We start from the raw sequence: 27,514 nt of genomic DNA, 5'->3' as shown, positions 1-27,514 counted from the left end.
TTGAGAAGACTTTAAGGAAATCTTCCAGCTTAGAATAAATACATGTTTAATTTCTATCCAGATTCCCTTATACCTGACTGGTTTTAATCACCAAAATGAAAATTAATAAGTGTTTTGTCAGTGCTTCAGGAGACAATGTAGTCTCCATCTGGTGCATTCAGAGTTTGTAAAACATTTTCCAGCACTACGCAGTGACAGAAATCAGTGGAAGGTAAGCTCTTACAGCTGAAACACGGCAGTTGATTGCCCATGGAAGCTACAGGAAAGGATGATTAATATAAACAGGCTTTTGTCTCTGCTTTAGAACAACATTACATAAAGCAGTGCTGTTTTAGGAGACTTGTATTTTAATTTTCAAGGGTACATAGGGTAATGGATTTTTTTTTTCTTCATCTGGTTTGATCTTTGATATTTTAGACCAACTTCTGTGCTTTGTTTATTTTTTCTTTGCATTGGAAAAAGAACATAAAGTGAGTGACAACACATAATCAGGGCTAATTGGTATTTTTCAGAGAAAAAAAGAAAACACCTTTTATGATGAGCCAAGAACAAACATTTTACAAATAGGGTATCTTGCACCAAAGAGTCATGTCAGTAAAAAAAAAAAAAAGTAGTTGTACTGCATGCATGGAAGTATTCATTAGTTTCAGACTTAATCACAGCAAATGGTTTTAATTTATATTCCCCTAAAATTTGGCTATTACACAAAGCAACTACTTTAAAGGACTAGATGACTGTCTTCTCCCTGAAGGAAAGAAACTGCAACTGAAAGTTGATTTCAAACTGAGAGAAATAACAGAGACAAGGCATCTTAAATAAAAATAAATAAAGGAGTAGGTAAATGAGCTGGGGCCAACTTGTTTAATATAAGTAGATTTAGTTTCCTTTAAAAAAAAAAACTTACGCATTTTTTCACCATCAAGATGATCAGGATGATACAGCCTAACTCTTCTTCCTTAAAATACTACTAAATATGTAGGGGTCTTATTGAGCTTTTGGTAAGGTCTGTGTTGTCAAAGCAGGTGATGACAGCAATACTATTTTGTGTTATTTTAGCCGTCACGAGCCTTCCTAGTATTTTTCACCACTCCCACTTGCTGGCAGTATATCATGGCACAGTTTCAACAGAATTCTACTACGAGCTGTGAGCTAACTGGGAAATGTCAACATGTAAAGCCATGTCTAGAATTAACCTGTCTTTAACAAGGGCAAACTCCCACATTCTCTCTTCTTTTCAAAACTTAATTACACACAGCAGAAGCACAGCAAGAAAAGGTGGAAAGGATTGGACAAGATGTTGGAGACAGTTCAATAACTCAAAGATATGATAATGGTACAAAGTTTATCATGCACATTTTACCATGGTACCAGAAAATAATAGTTCATCTTTTTCAGAGAACAACCTCCTCTGATTACAAAACATATGGCCATATGAGTTAGAGCTTCTGTCCCTGCTAAGTGAAAAGATCATGCTCTTTAGTTTGTGATGCATGCTCCGTCCCTTCCTCTGGTAGAACATCTGACTCTAATTGGGCTGCTATTGGGGGTCCTGCTGTGACATCCTAGAAGTGTCATCACACTTTTAGGCATTAGCTTTGGCTGTGATCTGCCCCACATCCTCTTAATGACAAAAAGTCAACATTTTATCTCAAGCCAACTTGTGTGTTATGTGATGGCTTCTCTTAGCATTGCCCCCTGCCTACTGACCTTGAAAAATGACCATGAACCACATGACAAATCAGCAAAGGCCTGGAAGGTCATGACCCCCATGTAACCTAATCAGCATCTCTAACTGGTCTGTCAAAGTCAAGTTGACCAGGAGTCACACACTAGAAAGATATGCTACCTGCATACTTGAAATTTTTCAGATCAGAAGTGGAATCATGAAAATTTCTGGGAAAGACTATAGAAGTATAAAATAAATATTCAAAAATTTTGGTACTGTTTGAGAAACAAAGGAGTCAAAGGTGGCTTTCAGATTAAAAACAACAGCAGCAATTGATTAAAGCATTTTCTAGGCTTTCAGCAATCTGAGAAAAATCACAGACAAAGATGCAGAGATCTAAAGATCTGGACTGTTAGTAATATGGGTGACCTCTGCCAATGTTGAAAGTATCCTGGAGATCATAAAATGACATGGAAAAGAGCTCAAATGTTGATTCCTGAGCAGATAGATCACTTCCCATTTGGGCTATTTATCCCATCTTTTCAAAAATTAATTGATTTTATTCCTCACCCTCAGGGAAAATATAGTCTTCATTCTGTCTTCTACATACACAACTCTAAGCTATTCATTCTGCTCTAATACAAAACCAAATGCGATGTATTTCCAGCATAGCTTTCACTGAGGTTTTATTATTGTTCAACAACTCTAAGAAAAGTGGACAGGCTGGTGGGATTTACTGTAAATATAAAAAGGTGCTATTTAATTGCATGTCATAGCAGCAAAAATTGTTGATTTTGTTCAGATAACATAAATTTAAAGCCAGGCATGGTGGCGCACGCCTGTAATCCCAGCACTCAAGAGGCTGAGGCAGGAGGATCATTGCAAGTTCAAGACCAGCCTGGGCTACAAAGTGAGCTCAAGACCAGCCTGAATTGCATAGCGAGACCCTGTCTCAAAAAGACAAAAAAAAAAAAAAAACAAACAAACACAAAACAATCATAAATTTAAACCTCAATGTATTATAAAAGGTTGGGCCCAGACCCTGACAGTAAAATAACAATCATTAAGAAAATTAGCTTACAACTTCTGCCTTCACACTAAAGACTTCCAAATCTCTACATCTAGTTGCTCTCTCTAAGCCCTGGACAGCTCCACTTGGATGGTTCATGGGCACCTGAATCTTAAACTCACCAGAACAGAATCTCTCATCTCCTGCTGTCCACCACCCTCCCTATCCTGCATTTACCTGCTCCTTCTATAGGCTCTGCCCATACATTCTACATGCAGTAATTCAAATCAGAAACCCGCACTTGATCCTAGATATCCTAACTTCTCACAGTCAGTCTTCCTTCAACTCCTGGAATTTTAGTTCCTTGACTTCTCCCAAAACATTTTTCTTCTTTCTATTTCTACTGTACTGCTCAAATATCAGACTTGCATCATTTCTTGCCTGGACTTTAACAATATTCTCAGCAGTGGCTCTTTCTACTTCAGGTTTCTCTTCATTTCTCATGCAAAAAATAAATAAATCTTAAATTACAATACATTAGGGGCTGGGGATATGGCTCAGAAGCACAAGCACCTGCCTGGCAAGCTCGAGGTCCTGAGTTTGATTCCTGGTACCAAAAAAAACAGAAAAAAAAATCTCATGCATGCCTGACATTGCTGTTCCATTCCTTCAGTGACTGCCAAACACGATACAAGACTCACCTAACCCCGCTCAGGCCTTCACTCCTAACCCTGTCCTCTTTCTCCTTGGTGGGCCTTGTGCCCTGCAGCCCTAGACAGCCATGGCAGATCCTGTCTGACTCTGGCCTTCTGGTTACCAGTGGTTGGGATATCCCCTGTGTTTCTTATCTGCTTTCTGAATTCCACCCAGATATCCGCCCCCTTGAAAAAAACTGTGAGATCCTCATAAGCAAAATCCATGTGCTGTTCATATTTCTGTCCTCGCCTATCACAATGTACATAGCGCATAGGAAGCAATTCAATAAAGCTGAACAGATAAATGAATAAACCAATGAAAGATGCTTCACTTCTTGGATTCAAAGCTATGTCAACAGCACAGAAAATATAAAGCCAATTGCTGCCTTTTATAGTTTGAAGAGTTCCTAATCAAACATTATTGAGGAGTTATTTCTAAAGGAGAAAATTGAGACCCAAAGAAACAAATGCTAATCCTACAAAAAAAACAGGAGGAAACTTACATTTTTATTTTACCACTAGTACAAAGAGTAAAAATATTTACATATACAGATGAAGTTTCAGGAGATGTAGATTTTATTCTCCTTCAATTACAAACTGATTAAGGCATGTTCAATGCTCCCATCTCAAAAACTGAAACTGGCATCATAACTTTATTATTTTTTGCCATTTCATCACTTTCAAGAATGTAGGTATGTAATTTAGCCTCATCTTTTTTTTTTTGTATGAATAGCAACAATGTTCAAAGCACTAGGCCTCAGGGAAGAGATAAAGATTCCTTATGTGACTCTGTGACACAGACATATGCTCCCTTTAAAGGAATATAAAGTGGAAAGCCCCATAAGTTTCTCAGCTCAGGCAGGCTTTCTTATAAGATTTACTATAGAGATTGAGCTGAAAATGTCACAAAAAACCTAAAACATCAGTATAGCAGATGTTAGACATACTTCAAGCTCCAGATGTCCACAAACCGCCCTGCTAGAGAGTCAGACCCCTTTGGTCACCCACCCCAGAATCACATCTCTGTACTGATCAAGGGGTAGTGTGCAGGATACCCACATAATGCAAACTCAAAATGATCTTTTCTCAAACATCCCCTAGACTCTCAAATAACTTATTGAAAAGCTATTAGCCTTGAATTTATTTAAATCCTTCCTGAAAAATGAAATTTAGCATACATTCTCAACCTGAATGTAGGGAATTGGCTGGACTAGAATCAGATTGTTTTCAAAACTGCAGGATGAGTAGACCCAATGCAGAGAGATTTAAAGGGATTCTACCAAGGGCAAAGAAATGCTATCTACAACAACTGTGTGAATCTAGAGCCATTTTTAGAAATCACCTTCAACTTAATACAAACAAATGTCATACTTTCTCATTGTAGATGATCAGAAACTAATGCAACTACAAAAATAGAAAGAAAATGCAGAAACTGTAACTTTGTCACACATCTTTATTACCTTTAAAAATGACTAATGAAAAACATTCACAAAAAAGAAAGAAAACCAAATGGGGAAAAAAGAGAGAAGCTGTAAAAGGAAAAGCCCAAAAGATCCTTTTAAGTGTAAGACACATAAATTTTTCTTTCTCTTTTTTAACAACCCTCTTCTGTGAAAAAAGGTTTTATGTGGTCAAACAGAACTAAATAGCAACTAAAACAGACAATAAAAAGGAGGTAGAGTCCAGCAAGAAACCAAAACTGAGATTTTATGTTCTTTCCAAAGCTCCTAAAACTATTAATCTCAAATAAATAAGATAAATTTACAATTCTTCTAATCTCAAATGCTAAAGTCTTTGCTAAGACTTTTTAAACCAGAATTTCTTTACAGAATCCATTAGAGAATTAAATAGAATATTTTAAACTACTTCAGAATGAAACTTAAAACAGCTATTTTCATGTTTGATGTTTGGGAGTTATTATATTATGTCTTTATTCGATGTTTTTGATGATATTTAAACACATTTTACTTATAGACGCATCTTTTCAGAGTAAAACTTCTAAGTCATCACTAGGAAGACTGAATTAATTCTAGGTCCATTTTGACCTTTTTTGAACACCTGCTAAAAAGTATAGCAAATTGACATTGGGATCATATATTACTCCAGCATCAGACTTCCGTAATGGCACTTTCTGTGTCCAAAGCAATTTCTCTATCTCCTCAAAGTTTTAAATTTCTTTTTGATATTATACATATCATAGAGGCATATATATGATGTGTATAATATATGCCTACATTTAAATCTACAAATACATCATCATTATAGGCCCAGAGAGATAATACAGATATAGATATATAGATATCAACCAAAAGAATTGAAATACGCAAGACATTTATCTTTCTTTTGTCTGTCTATCTACCTATCTATCTGTTGAAATATATAAGGGCTGACATTTTGGCCATTATTCAAGAGGTCAAAGAATAGATGGTAGAAATTTGGACTGAATCAGAGTTACATACTCACTTGATCTGCAATCAAAATGTTTCCTTACTAAAGACCACAGACCACATTATTATATCACATATTTAAAAACAAATAATGGTGATGAATGAAAGTCAGGCTTTTGCCAGTGAATTTCATTTTAAGTGAAATTACACTTCCCTGAAAGCTCTTATTTTGCATAGATGTCCTAAAGATATTTTGTTTTGTCAGTTCTCCAAACTTTTCTTTTCTGAATGCTAATTTCAACTCTGGAAATCAGTTAAATAAACACAAACACATAAAATATAGCTGAAGAAGCAAGTTCTTTAGTTTTGTTGAACTATGGAAGTAGTCCAGTGAATATTTCTTATAGATAGTGTTAGTTTTAAGATTGCTTTCCTAATTTCACTAATGCAGGGGAAAATATTCTGTCAAACATATGTCTATCCTGTTAGAGAGACACATACATGAAAAAAACAAATATCTGCATAAAACAATCTTTGGCATCATTTGCAGTTTTATTTCCACAGAAAATTTAGAACTACAAGGCAAGCTCTTTTTGAAATTTTATGTTCATACATAAGTGGCAAGAATGTGATCATATTTTTAAAAATACACATCCAAGTCCGTTCAGCTACGTTTATTTTGGCATCATTTTTGAATCATAGCAAGCTAAATATTCTTTATAATCAAGACAGCCAATCCAGTGGAGTTTCTAAACAAACTCCTATAAATATTACTTGAGGAAACTCCATGGGCTGTGAGGTTACCGTATGTCTTAATACTGGGCTGCTCCAAAACCCAGACCTTTCACCACAGGTTATTGAAGCTGCCCTGGGAGAGGTGCCACATGAAAGGCTAGACAGGGTGTTTCATACAGTGATGCTACACTAAATGGACATTTTCATTATTTTCAACTGCATTCTCATAATTTGGGTTTCATAGACAAGTGCAATAGCCACACACAAAAAAAGAAAGTGTATGTAATTCCAGAGATCCTATGGGAAAAGTACTATCTTATGCTTATGGCACTAAATCCCAACGAATTCCTAAAATTAATTATGGTTAATTCACTTATTGTTTATTTATTCAACAAATATAGGTTATATACAGTGTAGCAGGAACGCAAACTATGTTGACAAACATTGACTCATGACTTATAGTTAGTCATGTGGGAAAGTAGATCTGTTTGTTCCCAGTTGTCCCATTAAAGAATTTATGGATTTTTAGGCATAAGCATTGTTGAAACTTTAATCTTCTTTTATAGATATTTCACAGTCTCCTCTCCTAACAAATGACCTACAAATTGTGGCCCACTGGGTCTTGGCTTAGACTAATTGTATATTTGCCCTGTTTCTATATAAATGGTTATGTTCTGTACCATACTAGAGGGAGATAACATTAGTACTATACTTACCATTTTTCCAGTGAAGAGAAAACTACTTAATTTCTTCTTTCAGAAAACATATATTAAGTTCTTTCTATATGCAAGACACATTTTGGGGCCTAGAAATACAAAAATTGAATCCTTTACCTTCAATAAAATTATAATATGATGGAAAATATATTTATGAAACTTGATATGTGAATACAAAAATTTATATGGAAGTGAAAAAACCAAGAAGAGTTAAGGTGATCATAAAAAGGAATAAAGCAGGAGGGCTTACACTACCATGGAGCAAGATATAAGGAGTATAATGACTAAGAAAATGCGACATTGATACAAAGGTAAACAAATGGGACAATGGAATAGGATTTGAAAAACCACAAACAAATCTACGCACATAGGATGAAATGATTTATAGTGAATATGCCACTGAAGAGCAGTTGGGGAAAAAAAGACTTTTCAATAAACGGTCCTGGGACAATTGGCTATCCATATAGAGTATAAAAAGCGTTTTATTATCCAAGTCACAGTATATACAGAAAACCCAAATCCAGATGGATTGTACAGATAAACATCAAAAGTAAAATAAGCTTTTAAAAAACCGTAGAAGACTCTTGACAAACTTGTGACAGACAAAGATTTAGAACAGGTCACAAAAAGTGCTGTATTAGGGGAAAAATAATACATTTTTACATCAATTTTTTTTTTTACACCTACACTAGACTTGAAGCTGTCTCACAGCTCATTGATGTTCTGTTCATTTTTGTAAAATTACCTTTTCTGTGTGTGTTATTTTTGGTGGTTTCTACTGTTACATTTTTATAAACCTTTTTTTATTTTAAAGATAAGAGAATAAAAACAAAGTAACAAAAATGAGACAAAAACAAACAACACAAAAACTATAAAAATGATACAGAATTTTAAAAGAAGATGATAGGAAATCAACAATGATTGTTGTATTATTTATTGTTATCTTCAAAGTAGTTATTTAGAAAAAAACGTTTTTCACCAGAAGAACAATCTCAAAAGAGCTACATGGTAGAAGGAAATATTTATAATATGTTTATTGGCAAAGGGCTCCTACTTAGAACATGTAAATAACCCTTATAAATCAATAAGAAAGCTAGGGAGAACCAGTAACTTAATATACACAAGCATATAAAAAGGTTCTAAAATTTATTAGACATCATTAAATTCACAATACTTTATAATGATACACCCACAAGAACAGATAAAGGGAAAACACACACCCAGAAATGCACACATATTACCAAGTGTCAAAGACAATGTGAAGGAACTAAAACTCTCATATCACTTGGCTACAAATTGGTTAAAACTACTTTGGAAAACTACCTGGTAGGATATTCTATAGCTGAACACACATACACATTGTGACACAGCAATTACTTCCAGAATAAGAAAAAGGTATAAATATTAACTAAATGGCATCTATATAACATCTATAAAAAAGACATTCTATGAGAATGTTCATAGCTGCCCTATTTGTAATACCTTCAAGCCAGACCACTGGAGGTAGAAGGACTAAATTAGTTTACATTGTAACAGTGTACAGCATGAAAATGACAGAACTATAGATATGTAAAACAAAATGAATGAATCTTGTAAATATAATAGTGGACTTTAAAAATCCAGATCTAAAAGAATATGTATTATATGCTATCATTTCAAGTTCACACAAAGGCAAAACCTAGTGCTGCATAAGGGATCCTCATGCTGAGAGGAACTTATGATTTGAAGAGAAAAAGAGGACCCCTTGGGTGCTGATTATGTTCTGGCATGCTGTTTTATATAAATATGTTCCCTTTATGAACATTTTGTTAGGCTAAATACAACTTCTATACTTTTCTATGTGTATTTAATAATTCCATTACAATATAGCATGAAAACTTGCTGTCCATGATTTTGTCCCCTGCTATAAATAACTGAACTTGTCCTCCACCAGAAACAGCTAGAAAACTGGAAAAAATATGAAGCAGCTGTTTTCAGAAAATGGATAACCAGCAGTACAGGACTTTTTTCCTAAGAAAAGGAAAACATTTAAGTTATCTCTATGATCACCTCTGTTTCCCCAGGAAATAATTTTTAGACTGCAGGGCAAGAAAGGGCAACTCAACCGGAGTACAGTGGAGTCGATGAGTTGAATACACAGAGCTCAGGGCTTGGGAAGGCAAGGTGGCTTTAATTCGGAGGACAGAATACCAGAGAGGAATCATCTATGCAGAGAAAGAGCTTCAGAAATCCCCATGGAAGTCTTCTTGAGGTTTTGCATATATGTAGGATAAAATTCAACAGGGCCAGGCAAACAACTATGAGGCAACTGAAGCAAAAACATCCTCAGAGCTCACTCAAGACCAGAAGATGTTTATGTGCTGTAAATAGCCATAGTAGAGAGACTTCTTGGAAAACACAGAGCATTCACTATAGATGCCAGATCAAACCTTTGTAACACAACAAAACTAACTGTAGAGTAAGGGCTACTCTAGACCCATCCTAACACACTTACAAATGTGCTTGGGAAGAACTCAAGGTGACCCACAAGTATGTTAACTGAATGTAAAACAAACTAAAAGTTCCTTAAGAGAGGATTGTGAAATCCTGATACTCAACACTGTAACATTTACAATGTCCACGATGCAAGTGAAAACTTCAAAGATGCCCGGAAGAACAACCATGCCCAGAAGAAAAATCAGTTCACAAAAACAGACCAGCAAGTGACAGAGATGATGAAATTAGCATGGGAGAGCATTAAAGCACCTATTACTACATAATAAAAGATTTAAAAGAAAACTATGAATCATGTCAGACATTCAAAACATCCCAAGCAGAATAAAGAAAAAGAAAATCACTATACCTCTACAAGGAAAATCATACTAGAATTACTGTAAACAATCACAGAGAAAATCTTAAAGCCACCAATTAAGACAAACATACAGAAAATAGTCATAGAGCAAATATTAAAAGACAGCAGGGTGCTTATCAGAAATTTAAAAAACCAAACTGATAGATAAATATCATCCAAATACTCAGAAAAATATGGCAATCTAGATTTTTATATGGGGGGAACCTTAAAAAACAAAGTAAAGTAAGGACTTTTTCAGACAAAATCTGTGAGCATTCATGGCCAGCACCCCTGCACTATAGGAATTATTAAAGGAAGCCCTTCAGGCAGAAGGAAAATGATACCAGATGGAAATTTTGGTCCCCAGAAAGAAATGAAGAACATAAGAAATGATAAATGTGTGAGGAAATGTATAAGAATTTTTCTTATTTTTAAATTTATTTAGGCAATGATAGACTGTTTAATGAGAAAATAACAATGTGTGTGAAGTTTATAACATATGTAGAAATAAGGATAGTACAATAGGATGAAGAATGAGATCTAAAAAGCAAAACTAATCTACGGTATAACACATGAGCTGCTCAATAGAGTTGGAGGAGACTGACCGGCTAAAAATACATGGGGCAAACCTGAAATTGAGCACTTGAAAAGTGACATGAGAACAGTTAATGGGTAAGGGACATGTTAAGATGCAGTAGTAAAAAGTATTCAATCTAAAGAAGTGCAAAAATGGAGGGAAAGGGAACAGTAAAAGGCGTAGAAGAAGAAAACGACCTGTAAAATAGTAATCCTCAACTCAACCATATCAATACTTACATTAAAAGTAAGATGTTTAAGTATTGTAATTATGTGATAGAAGTGATTCGATTCAATTAAAAAGTAAGCCTCAATTAAATGTGGTCTAGAAGAAACCCACTTTTTTATTGGTGCATGTTAGTACTACAGCAGAGCAATGCCTGTTTTGGGGAATAAGTAAATGCATGCAAAATATTGTGATCGTTTCCAATCATTTTACCCCCGCGCCTCCCCCTACCCCGACTCCGCCATTTCCAAGAGTCAGCCATCTAGTCTCCTATAATCTCTCCTTTAATCTATTCGTTTATTTATTTATAAAGTACAGATCGATCCTTTGTGTTTTTTAAGTCTCAATTTCATTAATTTCCACTCTGATCTTTATTATTTCTTTCCTTCTACTGGTTTTGGGGTTGGTAGGTTCTTGTTTTTCTAGGTCCTTGAGATGCAATATTAGATTACTTATTTGAGAGCATTACGTTTGTCTAAGGTACACACTGTTACAGCTGGTTATGTTGTGTCCCACAGATTTTGATGTGCTATAATTCCATTATTATTTAATTCTAGAAATTTTAACTTCTTCCTTAATTTTAGAAGAAACTCACTTTATGTTTTTATTTATTTTTTCTAAAAACTCCCATTTAGGAGGCTGGGGATTTAGCTCAGCGGCACAGTGCCTGCCTGGCAAGCGCAAGGTCGTGAGTTCAATTCCCAGTACTGGAAAAAAAACAACACAAAAACAAAACAAAAAAAACCTCCCATTTAATACTGGATGCCCACTTTAGATATAAAAACCAAACTAAAAGAGCCACTTTGAAGATATCAATATGTAATACAACCACCATTGTTAATTCCCTACCACTTTGTTTGTAACTCTGTACTGTCTATATTGTGCTTGTGATATGTTGTAAAATGTTGTATGTCTGTTAATGTTTCCCTCCTTTTATCCTTAAAATAAAAAAAAAGAACCCAAAGCATATATCATGCAAACAATAATTATTAAAAAGAAGACAAACGATGCTAATAGGCAGACTTCAGAATAAATAATATTATCAGAAATAAAAAAGAAATATTTTATAAGAATGAAACAGGCAATTCATCTGAAAATTCAAAAATTCTAACAATAAAGCTTTAAATGAACACAGCAGTAAATAACAGTACTGAAAGTAGAAATAGACAAATACATAAATAATTGGTGTTGTTAACTGGTGACAGAAAATCTGTAAGCATACAGAAGACCTACATGTCATCAACCAAATGGCCACATTGGCATTGATAAAACTTTCCACTCAGCAGAGGCTGAGCACACAGCAACTGCTGTGCAGTACCTCTAATTTGTTTAGTACCCAGTTGTTTCACGGACACTTTTTTCAAGTGTCCGTGAAACATTACTAAAATAGACAATATCCTGCACCATAAACCTGGTTTTAATAAATTTGATGGGATTGAAATCAGATAATATTTTCTCTGACCATAATAGAATTAAGCTATAAGTTAATAATTTGGGGATGAACATCAAGCTAAGTGCTAAAGAGCTTACCTCGCATGTGCAAAGCTTTGGATTTAATCCCCAGGACACCCCCTCAGTCAATAATAGGTAAAGATCTGAGAAAAAACCTAAATATTTGGAATTTTAAGGACATCATTCAAAATAACTCATGACAGAAAAAGAAATAATGGCAGGAATCAGACAATATTTCTAGCTGAGTCAGAATGAAAATACAAAGTATTACAATTTGACTTTGGGGATACACAGCAGTATCTTAAAACATGAAAAAATAAGTATAAAACAAAAATAAACTTGATGCATTTTAAGAAAGACATTTGAAAAGGAGCAAAAGAAAGAGATTTAAGAAGGGAAAGAAATTAGGAGAGTAGGACATAAAGAGGAACATCTCAGAACAATCTAAGGCTATAGATAGAGTCACATCTATCTGAAGACACCAAATAGCAGGTAAAAGAAAAAGTTGCAGAGCAATATTGTGCTAAGAACTTATTCACTGTGATTAGCACAGTATGTAAAAGGGCATTTAGGTGGAGACTTCAGTGGATTTGGAGGAGATTATTGCTTGGATCTCTGGCTTTGACAGAAATTTGGACTTTTCACCCACTGGCATTTGTACAGTAAATATTTTAGAATATCTTTATATTTTGGAGTATTTTTATATACTGACACCATCCCAAAGGAATTAATTGTAAAAGTTACCTGCTATTGTTTCTAATCAAATCTAAGAGGGCACATGTATACTAATTCTATAAAGTTAAAGTTATAATACTCACACCCTTCTAGAATAAGTTTCACTTCTCTATTTTGGCAAATTAGAGGTGCTTCCCAGGTTGTATTTATGCTATTCACAATTAAAAAACATCAAATTATTGAGTTCATCAAGTCATATTTTAGTCAGCTGTACACATATGAACACTCTCAATAAATCTTTAGCTGTTTCAAACAAAAGACAGCCCCAAAGGTATACCTATTCTTTATCACTGTCTTTCTCAAAGGTCATTTTAATAGTTTTTGCAGTACTGGAGACTGAACTCAGGGTCTTTGCACTGAGCTGCATCCCCAGCCTTATTTATTTATTTATTTAGTTACTTACTTACTTACTTACTTACTTACTTACTTGCTTGCTTATTTATTTATTTATCCACTCATTCACTCATTCATTCATTTTTGAGGCAATCTCCCTCTATCACTAAACTGCTCAGGCTAGGTTTGAACTTGTAACCCTCCACCCTCAACTTCCCAGAGTGCTAGGTTACAGGAATATGCCACCATGCCTGGTTCCCAAGGGTTCCTTCTATGATAGGTATTCTAAAGATTGACAGGTGAAGAAATGTAAGAGTTTCTCTGCTGTTTGTTATCTGAGGAAACATTAAGGATATTGGCATGTCTGCAGCAGGCCAAGGCATTTTTTATGGGAATCTGTAGCAAATATCATGTACTTGAAAATGCTGACCATGCCTCTATTTTACTCTGTATAGTTTCAGATGCTATCTCAAAACAGATGATCAGGAAATAGGCAATTCCGCAGGATGGAGAGGCAGCCCAGTATATGGCTTCTATGGGAAAAACTTTATCTTTTAAAGTAAACTAATAAAATTAAAAATTAAACACATTATATACACAATGCTCTCATCTGTTTCAAGAATGAGTATAGCAACACTGACTTAAATCCAGCTTTGCACATGTCCTTAAAAATATAGTGAAATATCTGCTGTGGTCCCTGAAATCACAAGCTCCAACAGTTAGTAGCTTGAGCAATGGAATATGAGCAAAACTTTGTGGGAAAACTCTCTTTTCCTAAGTATAAACCAGACTTCCTTAGGAATTTTTGGTGCCTAGCATATGACTGAAGCAAAGGTAAGTAGGACCCTAAAATAATTTCTTAAGAACACTTTTAAGGCCTCAAATAATCTATGCTAACTTCCTAAAGCATGTAATCGGTTCAGGGAGAGGCTCCCCAGCCTACCACTTGCAGTACTGTCTGGCTTATTATGACAGCACTGCTCTGATACCCTTATCTTTAAAGCAACTCAAAATAACTCACTTGTCCTGGCAATTATCACAACGTAAGAGTTTATAATCTTCACACATGAAAAATAAACAGGTACTCTAAAGAGGACTAATTTACTTAAGGAATGATGCCAGAAACATTAAAGGTGACAGTTCTGCTTTTAAATAAAATGTGGTTAATTTGATTACTATTTATTTTGGGGTTTGCCAGATTTCAATCAATTTTTATGGCAGGATTAAAGTTGTAAGTAGAGTGCTTTTGTTTTTTGTTTTAAATAAAGGACCACTTTTCCAGACTTTACTATGATTAGCTAATGGGAGGTTAATGCTGTACCTTCTGGATCTATGGTTATCCTCAGATGTATTTATCCACAACGCACACACAGTTAGGTCTGGGTTAGAATAAGTAGGTGTGTGTATTGTAGGCCCTCATTAATTCATAACAGCTTAAATTGTGATTTTTATTTGGCATCCTACTGTGGAACCCAGTAGAGAATGCCGAGCTGCTCAGCTAAACATTTTCAAATCCGTGACTCTCCATCTGGTTATTCAATCAGAATAAAATCCCTGCAAAGAAAATCCTCTTCCTAAAATGTACCCCATTTTCTTGGCTAAAAATCATTCTTGAGAAACGTGAACAGTTTGCCCAGTTGTTGAAGGAGTTTATTTGCAGGAAAAACTAACACTATAAATATCAACAGCACTTAAAGAGAGCTGAAGAAAGAATTCCCTCATTCTGCATAATGGCAGGCTTGTTAGAAATAACTACACATAGAGAATGAAAAATGTTGCATTTATTACTTTGGAGTAGTTTTTAACTCCAAGTCACCATAAAATAATCACAGATGACTCCACTGATATATAAGGAGTAGCTACATTAATATCATCATGTTTTACAGAAAATTTGAATTACTAGGAATTTGGTAACTCATGCCATGTAAGGCCTCCTTAAGAAATAAGTTAAAAATAATCTACTCTAAATAAGAAAGCATATCTGAGGGCTGCCAGTATAGTGTAAAGCTATCTTGTATAATGCCTGGGACACAGTGCTCCGTAATAACTATTAACTGAATGAATATTTGAATATCCCACTCACAGTGCCTGGAACTTTTATTACTAATACAATGTTAAAAACCTAGGTTCCCACCTTAAATATTGTCTAACAGAGACTTTTCTAAGGATCCTCTAGGAAGATTAATAATGTGTTTAATGTGGTTTTCATTGCTTTAGTTTGTAGGCTATCCCTGATTTAGAAAAGAATGGGAAAATTAAACATTGCAATTATTTTTTCCTCTTAAAAGGTAAGTCTGTTTCCAATTAGAGAATATTAGATAAAAAAGATTTTTGTGTGTGGTTATGGAAAAGTGATAGGAATCACATGAGCCAGAAGTAGCAGGGTTGACTATCATGTTAAATAGAATAAACATCATGTAAATAGTCCCAAGAGTTGGAAACATCTAGAATTTTTAAATAAAAAGTGGTCTTATGATTTTGTTCACTATTATGATACAGAAGGATATTTAAGGGGAAAAGGCAACTATCGCGTTGTCTAACTTCAAATAGAAAGTGGCTAGAGGTTATAAGCTAGCTTGTCTTAAAGATGGTCCCTATCAATCCTTTCCTTCCCTGTTTAGGCAACCATTCATCTTTTGAGACCTGGAGTCTCTTCTTTCACCCTCTGAGATCTGGGCTGATGACGGTTTGATCCATAGATTATGTTACCATCTGATTTTCAGGGTCAGGTTAGAGAAGGCTTGTAGCCTCCACCTGTCTCTTGGAGCGCTCACTTCTGGCGAAAGCCAGCATAGTGTAAGAAGTCCAGCTGCTCTGAGAAATGCAAGATCATCATGTAAAGAGCCCAAGCGAGAGCTATCTAACCTGCACTGCAGCCTGGCACCAGACATGTGAGCTAGCAGTTTGGGGATGGCTCCATCCTCAACTCCATGTAGCTGTGCTGCACATGCAACTACAAGTGAGAACAGCCCTGCTGAGCACATGAACCCAGAACAAGGAAACACATTAATAAATTGTTATTTTACACTAGTCAGTCTTGGCATACTAAAGAACACCATGTATAATAGTCAGGTTTTAGTATAAAGCTTACCATTTTTCTATTACTGAATGTTCTAAAAAGCAGTAATAACAGGGAATACGAGTCTAATTAGTGTTTAGTATTCCACAAGTTGTTAAAATTGATACAATGGGAGTCATATTAAACCCTTTCCTTTCCCTCATCCAACGAATAACCAAGCTCTCTACAGTCTACGTTTTTAAATGTCTTGATCCACTCCACCTCCCCCCATTCACATGGCCACTGCCTTCTATCAATTTTTAACCGCCTGATTAAACCACATTAGTCTTCCTTCCTTTAGCAGATCTAATTCTCTACCTCCCACCCCTGCTCTACCATCTGTAGTCCAATGTCCCATTGATCCTTTACACTACTATCATAACAATCTGCTCACAGCAAATTCAAGTTTTTCACTTATCTACATAACATCTTTCAAGGGCTTTCAGCAACTCTCATGGTATAAATTCCTCAGTCTTGAACTTGAGGACTTTCACCAGCCAGGAGCCAGGTCTTTTCCCTCACACTCCTTGCAGGGCCACCTAAGCACACCAAACTGCTTTTAACCACCTGAAGGGGTTAGGTATCTCAGTGCTGCTTACCCAAACACTCTCGATTTTATTTACAACATCCACTCTTCTGCCTCTTCATCTAATTAATACTCATTCTTCAACATTCAGCGAAGAGTCACATCTTCTATGGAGGCCTTCCTGGACTGGTACATCTAATTTTGACACCTCATATCTGGGTTTCCATGGATTCATGCGTGTTTCTGCTTATGAATTCAGTGTACTTGAATTATAGTTCTTTCTCCTTCTATTTAAAGTAGAAAAGGCTGGGATCTGGCCTAGCACATATTAGACCCTCAATAAATATTCTTGAAGGAATAAATGAATTGCAGAAAGCCATAGTATTTGCATTTCTGGAATGAAAAATCATAAGTATCACTCCTAGCAATGAGTAGCACATTGTTTCTATGAGGAAGGCCATAAAATTAAAATCAGAGGTGCACAAGAAGATTTGCAGCAGTGCTCACTCTGATCTGAGCCTTGGCAAGAATGAGAATGGCTTGCCGGCTAGATTTAAGGATAGAAATGTCCTAGCAGAAGCCTCTGCAATGGGGCAGAGGTCGAAAAGAACTAGTCAGCATTCAGGCACAAAAAGGTCCGTACAGAGAGTATACTGTATAGAGACAAGCAGAACACACCGGCAGTATGATAGGCAAAGGCCAGAAGACAGAGGGCTTTCCATATTCTGAGAAGGACATTTTATTTTACTGTAGATAACAGGGAGCCATTAGAAGATTGTAAGGAGAGGAGGGTTAGAAAGCTTAGGTGTGAAAAAGTGATTAAAGAAGTGACTGAAGGAAAGCAGAGAATACTTACAAGTCCAACATACTAATCTAGGTAAATTCAAAAGACATGGAGTTAGAATGGACAGAGTTTAGTAACTGATATAAAGGCATGTCTCTCAGGTTAGGCAGTCTCTCAGGTTTGGCTGTAGGAACTTATGTGATTGTAATGACAAATTAAAATGCAGTCAAATTTATTTGAAGGAATTCTGAGCATTTTATATTTATTTTGAGCTAGGAATACTTTAAAAAATACAAAGGGCATGATGTTTTAAAAGAGATGATTCTGTACTCACTTTGGCAGTGCACATACTTAAAGAAATGACTCTGACCCTGGTGTTTTTTGCTGTGGAATGGCACCCTTTTGGATTATGCCATGGATTTACCATACAGTACCAAAGAGTGATTTAAACTTTCCCATCTTGCAAAGTATTGTGTATAAGTAAGAAAAACTATATGCCTGCTAGATAATTTAATAAGGAAATTCAAAAGTAAGTTTGTCTGTGTGGTAATTTCTGTTTCCTAAAAGCAAAATGAAATATAATCTCAATTTCCTCTTCTACTTAAAAAAAAAGAGACAGCGACAGTGACAGAGAAGGCCTAAATGATTTCAAATGGTCCTTTCAGCTCCAAAGATCAATGATTTCATAAGGCAGAGTGTTGGTTGTAGCTACAAGTACATTCTACCCAGGTCAGTGGTTGATCCTCAACAAGAACCAAGGAATTTATGGTGAAGGTAGGTTGTCTCTTTAAGCACTTCCTGCTGAGTGAAGTAGTACTTCCTTTTATTTGTCTAACTGGTCTTCTGTTCTCGATCATGTTTTTTCTTTTTTTAAATGAGGTGTTTTCATTTGTTTAACAAATATTTATTCAGTGCCTACTATGTGTCAGGTACCACATAGGTGCTGGTGAAACAGATTTAAATGAGACATGTTCCCTTTTGTTGCATTTTTAAACTGTAAACCATATCCATGCTAAAATACATCATCTTATAAAGTATTATTTATCATGTACATGATCCTGCTCTAGGAACCATGCCAGGCTACCCCATTAAACTTGATGGACCTGAGAATAGTAAAACTATACACTGTATAATGTATTTATAGTATATAGCAAGGCAACAAGGTCCCCTGAGAAAGCAAGGCAGGAAAACTGAAAAGTCATCATGAATGCACTCAGAAGTCGTAGGCCATTTGCAAATGCCTTGACTATTTTGTGACTCCATCTCTTTACCTATAAAGAGGCGATAACAAGAGTTACTTCTAATATTCCTTCCAGGATATTATTAGGATTAAGTAGGTAAAAGCACATTAATTACTTTGAGCTTTTTAAAAACAGTATTAAGTAAATATCAGGTATTGTCATTTGGTAGCGTTACATAAAATCACATTGAAGTCAAAAGCCTTCTTAGTGATTCTAATGGTAGTTGAAATCCTAAAATGCAAGCAGAGCAAGTCAAATAACTAAAATCAAGACACACCCTTAATCAGAGTGAGTTAGAAACTAAATTAAAACTGGAATTAGTTGCATCACTGAAAGATGTCTTCTCATATGGGACAGAACTTACCAGATGTCTAGTTTATGTCAACGAAGTTGGATTCAGAGCAAGGGAAAAGGCAAGCACAGGCCCCACTGGAGTGGACTAGTGCTTATTTTAGAATAAATTTTTATCTGCCTTGCAGTTTTCAAAAAGAAACTCCTACCTCATGGGGACTGTGCCTTCCCTGAAGCTTATGCTACCAGACCACACACTCCCCACCGCAGTGCCAGGAAAGGGGCATTTCCACCACCAGAGTATTTGATGTAAGGCGGCTTCCACAGTGGAACCATTTGTTAATCTTGAGAGATCAATCATGATGAAACTTATTTGTCCTCGATTAAAACCTTAGGTTGTTTTTAAAATGTTCCATTATAAAAGATTCAGGCTCTTGAAGGAGAAAATTTCTTGCCAAGATTCTCAAAGCTAAAGCAGACACTAAACACCAAAGAGAAGAGCTAAACCCATAAAATCTCCATCAGCCTCAATAAAACTACCTGTAAGCTGAGCGAGAGTAATCAGGAAAGTTCAACCCCCTTGGCAAGTCTCAGGATGGAAAGCTTCCTGACGAGGGAACTAGGTTCTCACTGAGATCACAGTACCGTATTTCTTCCTCTTTCTGGTTCTGAGCTGTAGACCAGAGGATAAAAGAGAATGGAGTGGAGTTTCCTTTTTCATCTTATAATTCATTCAGATCCCAAAAGGGGAATGAATAGTAGAGATGGATAGGAAGATTTCGGGCTCCCAAGAACCTAACACCATAAGGTTCTCTAAGGCCAAGCAAGATTGAAAGTTGAATGTGAATCTTCTGGAAGGGCTTCTGACTGTAAACTAGCTTTCCATTATAGGGGATTAGGAAAAATATTACTTACAAAAATATCAAGCTTTACCTAGATTTTTAAAGCTCCAAAATAGTTTTCATAATCCATATTCAGTGTTAAACGCAAATTGTTTAAAAAAGACATATACGTATTTGGCTAACAAGTGAAAATTACGAATTATTTTTACTACCAAAGATTTAGCAAAGATAAAATAAAGATTGAGTATCAAATATTACTAGTAAAATTATTATTAATCTTTTAGCACTCAAGTGGAGGACCATGCCTGAATCTCAAGCAAAGAAGATTCATTTTACTATGGGTTAGAATCCAGGAGACCTCATGTACATTTTTGGAAAAGTGAATAAATCTCCTTAGAAAGGTAAACCTCTAATTAAAGTACTGAAGCAAAAGCAAACCCACAAATTCTAGTTTCACAACTTTCTCAGCAATGCATTCCAAGGTTTTAAGTTACTTAGAATCAAGTTCTTCCTTACACCTAATCTGTATCTATTTTATGTTGGGAGATTAAAAAAATTAAAAGTATGCCATCCCTTGAGAATTAACTCTTCACTTTTATTAAAGCTATAAATCACCAGCCACCAACCATTGACTGAAATTAATACCCTAGTTCTTATGCCGTTTCCACTTAACTTCTAATTCTCCTATACTTATAGGGTGAAAAGAAGGTGGTAGAACTCTGCTTTTAGTTTATAAAATGTACTTGTTAAAATTCTCACTCTTGCTCCCTAATTAGATTTTACATACACACTCCCACACACACAGTGAAGGGGGTTAAAATTTTTGAGGTTTTTTTTTAATATGCAAGGTATCTTTTACTTCCCAAATTTTATTCAGTAAAGGTGAACATTTATTAAGCACCTACTATATTTCTAGGTGCTGTTTTCATCTTAGTTGGCTTGTTTTTACATTTTCATGAGTTCCATCCCACAATAACTTTCTATTGACCCTACCACAGAAAGAGAGCTGGGGAGGGGAGGAGGGAATAGAGGGGGAGGAAGGAAGGGAGGGAGGGAGGGAGGGAGGGAGGGAGGAAGACCAAGAAAGCAGAAAGAAAAATGGCCCGATAGCTAACACTTTGTACAGATAACACCTTATGATTCTTCATCTTTCTCCTGAGGGATATCACCAGCAGTAGAAACTCTCAGTAATGCTATTAGCATATTTAAAATGAACGAGGTAATTCTAGAGATCCCAGAAGTCTTTCCATGCAGCCTAATTTTCATGTTTTTCCACTGCTACCTTTAAATTCGTGTTTAGGATTCTAGTGCCCTTGACTTTTATAGATTTTCTAATTGTCTACAAGATATTCAGAATGTTGTCTATCTAAGTCCCTTAATTCCAGAAGGATCTCACAACAGGATAACTTTGAATCGTAGCTGAATTTTTTTTCATCAGTCACTTCTTTCCATTTCAACATATCCTGGGAGGAAGCAAGTTATGGCCAGGCCTGGGAGTGTTCCAGAGCTTGGCCTGAGAGATCTGTCTATTCCCCAATTATTTTTAAAGACATTTTTAGATACACTACGTGAAAGTTGAGTCTACACAGTATAATTCTCTTTTTTAGTTTAGCACCAAGGACTAACTTGTTTAAAGAAGCAAACAGGTTTCACGTGGAGACCACCTAACATCTACATCCATCTTGATTATTTTTAGTGGAATAGGTCCACATCATCTCATTATTGTCATTGCTAACTAAAGTTTCCCTGGCTGCCCTTTCCTGGAATAGACAGGACTACTGTATATTTGAAACAGAATAAAACACTTTTGTTAACCTAGCATAAACACCTGCAGGACCAGGAGGGCACCTTTCAAGCACAATTATGATGAATGTCTTTTTATATCTAAGACTCTGCTCTCAAAATGTATGTATGCCCACAGATTTCTCCCACTCGTTTTATCCACTTTTAATTACAGTGTCTGCAAAATGAAATACAATAGAAAGCTTCCTTTATCAAATATATGTGGATCCATTACTTTAAAAGGGCCACCTTGTGGACTCTTAAATTTAAAGAGTAAAATCTCACATGTTTTGATTGTCCAGGAAGAAGTAGTTTGTTTCTAACTGATAGATCAGTTACTCTAGGCTAAGTTATTACCTACTTCCTTTGGCTACTGGTACTGGGCTTTTATCTCTCAGTATTATCAGTTTTGCAAACCTCAGGCCAACAATCACAGAGGTTAAGGGAGGCCTTAATCAGAGGAAATCAATCCTAGTCAAGCTAAAGAAACTTGCATCTGCACTTCTCCCAAGCTGAATCACAAACAGTCCACACCCATCATGATCCTTCCTCAAATAATTTCTTCATTTACCTGTGTGGCACTTCCTGAAGGTAAGGAATGGGCTTGACTGGATGAGCTATTATCTCATTAGGAGTTGTGAGGGAGCCAAACAGAGCAGAATGCTTTTCCTAAGCCCCCTCGAGTTCCCTCTCTTCTCCTCTGCTCTGGCCACTGTTTGTAGTGTTTGCCTTTTCTCAGTTTCCGTGTTGTCCAAGACAGATAGATAAGCGCTTTAAATGATCACCACCACTCTGCATTAGCTTTCAAAGCCACTAATAACTTTGCCATGTCTGGCAACTGATGTGTGATAGAAATGTTGACAATGTAAAGCAAGAACTAAGTCACAGACCAGAACCTTGTCCAATAAAGGAAACTCACCCAGAGGTTCTCTGGGAACCACTCTCTTGGAATTTCATCCATTGTTTTGTTCAAAATATGTGTGATTTGCAAAGTAAGATCTATTCTTTCATCAGCAGGAATACCAAGAACAGGATCACAGGTATACATATTGGGTTTTTTTTAGTTTCAATATGTTCTTTTAAATGATCTTTAATTTTTCTGCTTTCTTCTTGTAGATTATCCAGAAGAAAGTCACATAATTTCTAAATATGATATCCTGGAAGAATTACAAAATTTGATTTTCACTGAGAAGCGCAATAAATCCCTCCACAGGGGGAGATCAAAGCATAAAGCTTTCCCTCCCCCCTGCACAGGCATTCACGTCGCTGGAGGCTCATTTATAATAGTGTACCTGGAGGTACAAGGACACAGCTAGAATTCTTGCTATGGTACAACCAGGATAGGTAGATATTACATTTCAGCTCGGGAGACGAAAAGCAAAAATAAGGCTGGAGGTTTGCTAAATATTTGCTTCATCTCAGGGCACTGCTAAGTTTTCTTTGGCTGGTGAACCAAAAACCTGTCGCTCAACAAAACCTGTAGCTTCACAGAAGTGAAGACTGTGTCTCACCGAGTCGCAGTGATGCTGAAGACACATTGTCCCAAACCGTTCCATGTTGTCCCAGGCTCCTTGGAAGAACACGAATAACGAACAGCCCCAAGCAGTGCTGTTCTTGCTTGGGTTGATGAGGAGTGCGTGGGTGTTCCCTGGAAAGATCTCTTGGTTCCCAGGGTCCTCAGACTGAACTAGGAATCCCTACCTAGATATAGCAAAGGGAAAATGAAATTGCCTGTGCTTGACTACATTCAGACATCAAGGACTGGAATAGACTTGTTGGGAGAGCAGAGAATGACACTGATTTCTGCCTTGTCCACCTTCAACAAGTGTATGATGTGTACATTTCAAAAAGCAACACTCGTTCATCTGACTTTTTCAAAACCTACTGTGTGCCTGGCCTTGCTCAAGATGAAGAAAATGTAACCATGGAAAGGTGGGAAACAAAATGAATCCTATCACCATAATTTTGGATTGTGAAAGAAATAAATAAAGGTAGTACAGAATAACAGGGCAGAGTGGGGATCCATTCCTGGAGGTAGAATAATTCATCTGCAAATAGAGAAAGAATTTGGGCCGGGTACAAAGCCAGAAGAGCAATTGAGGAAGAGGACAGAGGAAATGCTAAGGCCATGAGGAGAGAAACAGAAGATACTGAAAAATTCATGGCACAGAGGAAAAGGTTGCCTGTGTTTTTTAAGTAATTCTCTAATAGATAGTGAGAAATAAAGTAACAAAATATATCACTGACAAGCATAGGTTAACTAAATGAGTTTGTCTTTCAATTCTTTTATTTAACATATTTTATGAAGACAGGAGCACCTTTTAATTTTTGTTTTAATGGGGACCTAATATTTGGCATAATTTTTCCATTGGGTGCTCAGAAAAATGCTGCAATGTTGTCGGAGAGCCCTTCATTTTTATACTTGATTTAGATTATTTTCTCAAATATACCCACTCAAAGCAGGCTGCTAAGCCACCTACCGAGAGGTACTATTGAGTCCTCTGTCATTCCATCTTTCCTAGAGAAGTCTTCCCATGGCAACACCTGGATCTTAATTGGAGCAGACCTATGTATGGGAACAAATCAATCCCCTCAGAAATACAGCAGATTTTGCCCAGGATTTAACCAAGGTCCCACAGGGATCCATGTTAGGACTCTGATTCAGGAACTTACTTGCCTCAGCTAGACACAAGAAAGCCTGTAGAAAGCCCACCCTGACCCTCTGTGGGCGCAAAGACTGCCTAAGACTACTGACTACTGGGCAGCATTAGCAGAACAGCAGACCTGGGAGCCTGTGCTCTTCGCTCTAGAAATCTGCATCTATTGAGCTTAGTTTACGTGCAAAATCAAATAGACTTTCTTCTGCTTCATTGATTTTGATTTTTCAACACATAATAACAAATGATGGCCAATCCATTGGATCATTGTACAAAAAGTCTAGTTTGATCATTCAGATCATATCTGGTTACTTTATTCATTTAATCACCACATAAGGTCCAAAGTATTTTGGTTCACCTTAAAAACTTCCAAACAGGAATCTGATGAAAAACAGTCAATTTAAGGTGCATATGTAAATACGCATGATGAATAAAATAAATTTATTACAAAGCCACTTTGGAAATCTATTTTTCTCACTGAGGCATTGAAAAAGAATAACCTGAAATATATTTTCACTCCCTTTGTGTTTACACTTGTTCACTTTACCTTTTCTTTCTGAAAAGTTTTTTGTAAACTGAAACTTTGTGAATCGAATTGTATCTGAGGTTCATAAAACAATGTATTAGTTCAATTATGATTCTGCTTATAATTAAAATAAGTTCCCTCAAACACGCTTCTGGTGTAGAGTTGGAATTTCATACAACAGCTTTGCATAAAAGTGAGGTTTTGTTGCAAATTTTGCTTCCCAGTAAACCTAAATTTGTAGTCAAATTCATTCATGAAAACAACAGAAGAAAGTTATGTCTCTCTGTTTTTAAAATATAGGGGCATAGAAGTTTATTTTTCTCTAATCAAATAAGTAGAAAATGTAAATATGTGCGTGCATATTTTTCTTTGTGAGGAGTGTGACTGCAATGTGGTGGACTATATTCACGTGGACCGCTAGTTAAGAGAACATTTTTGTTAAACGGCTGTCACTTAATGGCCTTCTTTCTCTCACTCATAATCTTCTTGTTGTCCACTTAAATCTTCCTGGCAACATCTCCACGTTACCTGCGGCTTTGTCAAATCTCCCCGAACTCAATCCTTCTCATTTCTCACACCTTCACGACCCTCTGCCTCTTTGTTTTTTATATTAGGAAAAGCAATGATTTTTTTAAGGAGAAAATTATTCAATGCTTATGTACGCATAGTTTCATTTAAATTTACTAAGCTCATAGAAAGGAAATAGATATAGAAGACGCATGAAACTTTAAAACATCGACACCATGACCAACACTTGAGTACATTTTAACATGAATGAGGGTGTGGGAAAAGGGGAGGGAAATAAGGGGAAATTATGTACGCATGTATATACAGACAGCGAACATAGTTGTACTACTGTCTTCTATTGCTCTACAGAAAGGAGCAGTTAATGATTACTTGTTTGATCAATCTTGCATGTCTCTATTTGTTTTCTTAAGAAACCACTTTGAAGATATCAATAAGTAATACAACAACCATTGTTAATTTCCTACAACTTTGTCTGTAACTCTGTATTGTTTGTACTGTTTTCATCTTATTTTGTAAACGGATGTCTGTTAATATGTTTTCCTTCTTTATTTCTTAAAATAAAAAAATAACATGAATGAGTAGAAAAAGATGCACAGTTTTAGTCACTGAAAATGTAAGCTGTAGGAAATAAGGAAACTGGATTCTAACTATTTTCTGCACGTCTGATTTACCGTCAGCCTTTTCCTCTCTCTCATTTTCTAAAGAGATCTCCGCTGTCCTTAGCGGTCTGCAGAGTATGTATCAGAGTAGACTTTGAAAATCACCACAGTTATGTACAACCACACTGCCCCACAGTTCCCCAGAACAGGACTCTAACCAGAAATTTTTAAAAGTATATTCTAAGATACGTATTGCAAACATTTCAATATTCTACTTGAATTCAGTCCATTTATGAAATTATGGTCAGCAGTCCCTTTAAATCAATACATTAAAATATTCCACATTACTACGTTAGTTCAGGGTTGTAAAAGAACAGAACTGTGTTCGAAGCCAGTGATAGTTTTCACTGTTTTCTTCCAAATTAAAAGGAATGAAACTACAAGTTCTTTAGTAAAATTTTCTCCAAGGATTAAAAAGAGAAATTTGCTATTCTGAGTGTAGGTTGGGCTTTTTTTTTAAATGGTTGAGTTATAAACCAAAACTCCTAAAAATAGGAGTTTATGGTGGAAATGACAGCGTTTTAACTCAAAAGGCATGAGTGGTGTCCTTTTACAGACGCCTAAATCAAACACAGAAAAAAGTGATGTGTTGCCAGGATGTTCCGTGTACTTTCCTTTAATTGCCATATATAATTAATAGCCTGGACATTTTTTCAAGAAAATAAATTGCAAAGTTGCAAGCAAGTCAATTACACAATATCTTACCATGCAACATATCAAAAACAACAAATTTAATCATTCTGTGGTCTGGGTTGAGTTCAACACTAAAATCTTTTTATTGAACTCCATAACAACAAAGAATTTCGAACTTACAGATGACCATCTTTGAAGTTGGATAGAACCCTGACCATACTATGATTGTCTGATACTGAAAAAGGACAAAGTGCAGAATACAGTATTCCAACCACGATTTGGGCTGATCTGCGAAACTCGAGAAAAGCACTGTGAAGGAATTACAGATATAGAATGACTGGATAGGTCATTTGATCTTGCTTCTGAGCCTGAACTTAAAAACCTCTGTTTCAGATTAAACAGCACTTCATAGCTTTCCTTTTTCTCTTTTTCTTAAACACAAAAATACTTTTACAAATTAAAAGACACAAACAAGATTAGAAGTAATAGAATTACGGAGTATGTATTTTTTCTACATAGGTTCAGAAAGTTCCTGCAATCGAAATAGTTCAAATTTACTCAAAATACTGACACTAAGTAGTATCACACCAAACTCAGGGAACACATACAGGCCTTTTCTACAGGAAA

The 27,514-nt window shown here is 35.9% G+C and overlaps 1 protein-coding gene across 4 annotated transcripts in view; it reads right to left on the bottom strand.

Moving 5' to 3' along the window:
* Positions 1 to 27,514, bottom strand: part of Slc25a21 (solute carrier family 25 (mitochondrial oxoadipate carrier), member 21) — a 472,151-nt gene that overhangs the window by 236,928 nt on the left and 207,709 nt on the right. The window contains exon 2 of one of the 4 annotated variants that reach the window (XM_013510366.1): positions 7,209 to 7,297. The exons of the other annotated variants lie outside the window; for them this stretch is intronic. The gene's annotated coding sequence lies outside the window, so the exon portion shown is untranslated. The remainder of the gene's footprint in view (positions 1 to 7,208; positions 7,298 to 27,514) is intronic. 4 annotated transcript variants of the gene reach the window in all.

This window comes from Chinchilla lanigera, unplaced genomic scaffold, assembly GCF_000276665.1.
Source record: "Chinchilla lanigera isolate Chin_1 unplaced genomic scaffold, ChiLan1.0 scaffold00008, whole genome shotgun sequence".
NCBI lineage: Eukaryota > Metazoa > Chordata > Mammalia > Rodentia > Chinchillidae > Chinchilla > Chinchilla lanigera.
Note: the sequence above shows the minus strand (reverse complement) of the source record. Positions and strands in the feature narration are given on the sequence as shown.